Source organism: Danio aesculapii, chromosome 11 (assembly GCF_903798145.1).
Source record: "Danio aesculapii chromosome 11, fDanAes4.1, whole genome shotgun sequence".
In the NCBI taxonomy this organism is placed as follows: Eukaryota; Metazoa; Chordata; class Actinopteri; order Cypriniformes; family Danionidae; genus Danio; species Danio aesculapii.
In genome coordinates this window covers 29,970,088-29,976,132 of record NC_079445.1, presented here as the reverse complement: position 1 = coordinate 29,976,132, position 6,045 = coordinate 29,970,088, and the positions used below count along the sequence as shown (strand labels likewise).

Sequence of the window (6,045 nt, the reverse complement as noted above, 5' to 3'; positions counted from 1 at the left end):
TATTAGAGGCCCAGTGGAACCTACATGGTCATACAAGTTTCGTGGTCTTAGCCCATCCATCATGGGAAATCCAGCATTATAAGACCCAGGATGAGGTTCACTGCCACCAACTGCAAAAAATAAAATACGGGGTCAAACCCAGACGAAAAAATAAATAAAACCCATTCTTGGATAAACTTACCAGTTCTGATATGGCCATGTAGACAGAGACTGAGAAGTGCTAAAGAGAGCCTGTAAAACAAAACTTTCCTTAAGAGTTTTAAAGAACAATAGTTGGTCAATATTAAAAAATAAAAACAAATTTATATGTTATTACCTTAAAAGTCGGACAGCAGAATCCTCCATTTCAAGCCCAACTCAAAATCACTTCCTCAGCACTTTAACCAGAACAAAATAGAATGTTACTGTTCCCCAACACACACTAGTGAGAGTGAGCCAGTCTTTTTTATAGTGCCTGCAGCTTCCTGACAATTCACTGTCATGGGAACTAATGGACAATAATTAGGTTCAGGTGTCTGTGATCATGATAACTGAGAAAAAAAGACAGCACACAAATCATTTGCTTGGGATAAAATTGTTTTAAACTAGTTGGGAAAATAAGTGTTAGCACAAGTGTGATCCATCTCCTACAATCTATTGTTTACAAATAATCAATTATTTGGTGACATTTACATTTCACTTTCATACACCATACTCTTTTTGTTAGTTTTCAGTATACATGGAGGGTTGCTACTACTTTTGATAATGCTGTTTTTGCTATCTTGCTAAACTGCAAATACTTAACTAGATAGCTACAATGTGCATGGTGTTGTTAGCTGAATAATTTGATAGTAATGTCATTGTATGTATTGTATATAAATGCACTTTTCCAGAAGCTTGGATTAAATGGTTATTTTTAATATCACTAGATTCAATATTCACAAATTCAAGCAGCTGCTGCCAATTAAGAGGTGAGTAGGTGTTCGGTTATGTTAGGTGGTAGAAAGTTATTTACAAATAAAGCTGCGGTCACACTAGAGTTTGAGCTTGCGAAATTCTGTCGTAAGCCCTGCGAAAAGGGGTGAGATTAAACAAGATGATTAGACATTAAAAAAGCGAGCAATTGCTCCATATTTTAAATTCCTGTTCAGAGAGATCATGTTTTGATCCTCCATTGGTCCCATGCAGTCAAGTAATGCGATTTTGCAGGTCAGAGTTCACCAAGCTTGAACTTTCCAATGCAGCAATTTGCGAAACTTGACGCACGTCCTTGCGTTTCCAGTCTGACGCATTCTAAGAAAACTAATATGTGGCCACATTTAAACTCTAGTAGTCAATGAACAAGATCATTTTGATGATAAAAGCTATGATTATTAAAATGGTGATCTGATTTTATCTTAAATAATGTTAATTATCCAAATAATAGATAATACAACAGGCTATACATTTGATCATCCCTATAACTGGTCTTGTAAGAGAGGTGTTTGCATATACATATACATATACTGCCTAAAATTAAAGTAATATTAGATGCATAGTCTGTATTTTACTATACAATTGTGCTTACACATGCAAGTTAGACAAATAATAAATGCAGTATTTTATGGTCATTCCTTTATTGCAGCAGGAATGCAAACTTGTCACTGTTTGTTTTATATCAAAAATAGGTCATCTTTGAGAATCACACATCTGCTGAAATAGCAATCAGAGGTTATTGTAGGCTTGAATACACATATTATCCCACAAAATACTGAAAAATAAGTTTGATTAATAAATTAGATGTGAATATGATGTGAGATTTGTGAATAATTCACATTTCTATGAATAGTTGTGGCTACTCAGGGGTGCAGTGGGTAGCGCTGTCGCCTCACAGCAAGAAGGTCGCTCGTTCGAGCCTCGGCTGGGTCAGTTGGCATTTCTGTGTGGAGTTTGTATGTTCTCCCCGTGTTCGTGTGGGTTTCTTCCGGGTGCTCCGGTTTCCCCCACAAGTCCAAAGACATGTGGAACAGGAGAATTGGGTTAGCTAAATTGTCTGTAATGTATGTGTGTTGAATGGGAGTGCATGGATGTTTCCCGGTGATGGGTTGCAGCTGGAAGGGCATCCGCTGTGGAAAACATAAGCTGGATACTTTAACGGTTCATTCCGCTGTGGTGACCGCAGATTAATAAAGGGACTAAGCCTAAAAGAAAATAAATAAATAATTGTGATTATTTGTGAATAATTCATATATACCACCTGTACATGCAGTAAGATAATATTGTTTTAAGGCTCATGTTTTAATAAATTATCTCCAAAATGTTTTTATGTATTTTACCTGTTAGAGTCTAACTTATCAGTTACGAGGTGAGGTGAGCAATTAATCTGTGCAAGTTTTGTTTTGGTAATCTTTAAATAAAATCTAACCATTTGCCTCTGTTGTGAAATTGCAATCCATCTCCAATAGCTAAACTGTTAGTTTGCTGCGAGTGACAGATGAAAAGAGGAGCACAAAACAAAGCCCTGACCTATCAGTATTCTGTTTCAGTTAGAAATACATCACCATACCTAAAAGTTCTTTATCTTTAATTCTCTAAAGTTTACAGAATCATGGCAAAAATGGCAGTTCTCCTAAATAAAATATCTATTTAAATGCATGCCCTCATATATCCTGATAATTTCATATTTTCCATTCACTTATTTTTATAAGCATTGTGGAATATTGCATTAAAAATGCTTAAAGAAAATAAATTTAGAAATTTAGAAATTGTACATTAAAAAATAGGTGTGATGGGACTGACCATATTGTAAACATCTGATATGATGTCTGTCATCACAGTGGCTTGGTATTTTGACCTCCCTGAACAGTCTTAAAATAGTGCTCCCAAAAACTTGAAAACTGTGCTCCCAAAAAGTGGTCTCGCGTCTCCACAAGCCACTGTGTTCATTGCATTTTGTTTTTGTTTTTTGTGGTGAATTATTATATAAGAAAAAAGGCCCACAGTGGCTTTTCCTAGCACAGCAAATGTCATTTTTCTTTTTAACGTTTGTCGCCAGTTTATCAGAAAGTGATGATTTTGTTTGTTTTGACTCAAACAGTGTATTATACCTATAGTGTATTATTATACCTAAAATTGTATTACATTTTTTATCTTTAATTCTCAAACATTAACAGAATTATCACAAAAATGGAAGTTCTCCCAAACAAAATATCTATTTAAATGCATGTCCTCATATTCTGCCTTGCTAAAGTATTATAAAATCATTCCCACCGCCATTGTTTTTTTTTTTAATAGGATCTTAAAATTGTGCAAGTGTATTTATGTTTTGCTGTTGTGTGTGAGCCTTTGAGTAAAGAAAAATATCTAACCTCTGTGGGGATAGACTACAAAGTTTATACAATTGAATTAAATTAATTCCCATTGTGCAAGCGTTTATGGGTGTTTTCCAGTACTGGCTTGCAGCTGGAAGGGCATGCACTGCGTAAAACATATGCTGGAATAGTTGGCGGTTCATTCCGCTGTGGTGACCCCTGATGAATAAAGGGACTAAAGAAAAAAAGAATAAATGGGAATAAAGCCGAAAAGAAAATGGATGAATGAATAATTCCATCGCCTCATATAAGAAAGCTGATTTCTTGATCTATCATATGATTCTAGTGCTATTTAAAATAAAATCATATTTTTTTACACTGCATGTATTGATTTAAAAAAAAATACATAAAAGAAAATTAATTTGAGAAATACAGTCTCCAAAGCCATTGTGTTCTGCTGAGTTTGCACAACACTGAATGGTCACCCACTTAGCTAATACTATTTATTCCACTTTTGGCCAGCTTGAGGATGCCGTAATCCCTTGTCTCTGTTTCTGTCTTTCTCCCTCCCTCTCTCCTTCACCGGACTTGTCCTACACTGTTTTCTCCTTTAGCCTTTGAAACCCTGCCCCTTGGTCATCTAACCAGACTTTAATTGGCTGAAAAGTCTGGCAGCAGCTCAGCCATTGGCGGAGCTTAACAGCCTTTATACTTGTTCAGCAGGGGAGGGAAAGTGCGAGGGAAAAGAAGGGAGTGACAGAGGCACATTCAGCCTACGAGAGCGAGGAGGAGTGGAGCCGTCGGTGCATGGAGTGGAGAACTTGCTGCCTGTGGGAAAGTAAACAGCACAGGCTATTTGCCGCCCTCTCAGGGGCCTCAGTCCGGCAGCAGTGGATAAGCGAGGGATGAGGATGTGTTCAAAGAGGCTGCTGATTTCATAGCAGGAAGTGCATGGGAGGTTGTTGGGATTAAAGTCCCTCTTGGGAGGTGCTGAGGCTTTCCTGTGGAAGTACTACTGGGGACAAAAAGGTGAGTCTGTTGTTTTATTGGTCTATCAATTTCACTTTTTTTTTCCTCAGATACTAACACTCCCCGTTCATTCAACAAAGCATGCAGGGGCTCCATGAAAAGGGGTCTTTTCTCTTGTGTGGGGGGTAGGAGGAGAGAACACAGAAGAGGAGGCTGTGAACTCTCCCTAGTTCCAGAGGCTCACTGGGGAACAGAGGGATCTTACAAAATTCCCTAAACCCAAATATACTCACCGACTCACAGATGACTAAAGGGATAGTCCAGTAATTAAAATCCAATTGCAAAATATTTACTTTCTCTTGACAGAAGAATTTAAGGGTTACATGTTTGACAGGGTTTAGTACGGTAAACAGAATTCAGTTTTTGGGATAAACCTTCCGTGTAACCCAAATCAAACCATCATCACTTCTGATAGACGTTATGCTTCCATCCACTTATTTTTATGAGCAATGTGGAAAATTGCTTTAAAAATGAAAACTCCAAGATGCAGATACATTTGGAAAATGTAAATTGAAAGATAGGTGTGATGGGATTGACCACATTGTAAAACATCTGATATGATGTTTTGGTCATTCTAAAATCTCTTCCAAAGTCTGTCATCACAGCGGTTCAGTATTTTTACCTCCCAGAACTGCCTTGAGCGGCTGTGCTCCCAAAAAGTGGTCTTTTTTTGGAAAAGCTACTTCATGTTCGTTGCGTATTGGCTTTATTTTTTGTGGTAAATTGTTTTATAAGAAAAAAGGCCCATTGGGTACACGAGCAAATGTCATTTTTCTTGTAAATTTTTGCTGCCAGTTTACCAGAAAGTGACGATTTTGTTTGTTTTGACTCAATGCATTATTTCAGTTTAATTTGCATCTTTGATCATACCTGTCAACATTGGGATGTGAAAATAAGGGATACCCCCAAAAAATCCCCAAATTACTAAATATGTTCATCGGGAGCTGTTTCATTGTAAATAAACAGTTGAGTGGTCAGTAATATGTTTTATAATTATTATTTACAAAAGAAAAAATAAACAGTATACATTAGCAGCAAATAAATAGGCAAACAGTTCAGATTATTAAAATTAGCTATATAAAGAAACAGAATCAAGTTATCAAATCTCATTAATCTTTTCTGTACTGTATAACTTACACATTTTGATTAAAGAGCATCGAATGAATCTCATTTAATTGGATTTTTTGTTTGATAACATTAAATAACAAAGGTGTCACTTTAAAAATGCACACATCTAACTTTATAATGAAGGCATTCGATTGCTTTCCTAACTTTTTATGCTCATTTAGGACAAAATTAGTTGTGTTTGAAAAGCCCCCACCAAGATCGACATTTTTAGATGTTATTATTATTAATTATGTGTATATGTATATGTGTATATGTATGTTCAAACATACACCCAAAACCCAGACTTTCGCTCGGCTTCAAATCATGTGTACAGATTCCGTTTGAGAAATAGAGTCTATTTATCACTATGGAGCACGTCAGCTGACAGTCACACACTGCTATATGGCTGTTTTAAGGATTGCATAGGAGGGGCGATGGCACCTGTAATGAAAAGGAAGGGAATCCCGCCATTTTTATACTGATTTCAAAGTGTTTTAATGCTTAAATAAAGCAAAAGCGCAGAACATATTCACATTTAAAAGCAAGGGGTGGCCCCTGGTGGTTCGGCAGTATGAATTGCATATAGGGAGGCTCGGCTCTTTAATGTTCATTGCCACCCTTCAGAGAAAGACTGAAAATA

The 6,045-nt window shown here is 36.6% G+C and overlaps 1 protein-coding gene across 1 annotated transcript in view; it reads left to right on the top strand.

Annotated features, from left to right (window-relative positions):
* The first annotated feature begins 4,004 nt into the window (after window positions 1-4,004).
* Window positions 4,005-6,045, top strand: part of arhgef10la (Rho guanine nucleotide exchange factor (GEF) 10-like a) — a 248,459-nt gene continuing 246,418 nt past the window's right edge. The window contains exon 1 of the mRNA XM_056467799.1: window positions 4,005-4,298. The gene's annotated coding sequence lies outside the window, so the exon portion shown is untranslated. The remainder of the gene's footprint in view (window positions 4,299-6,045) is intronic.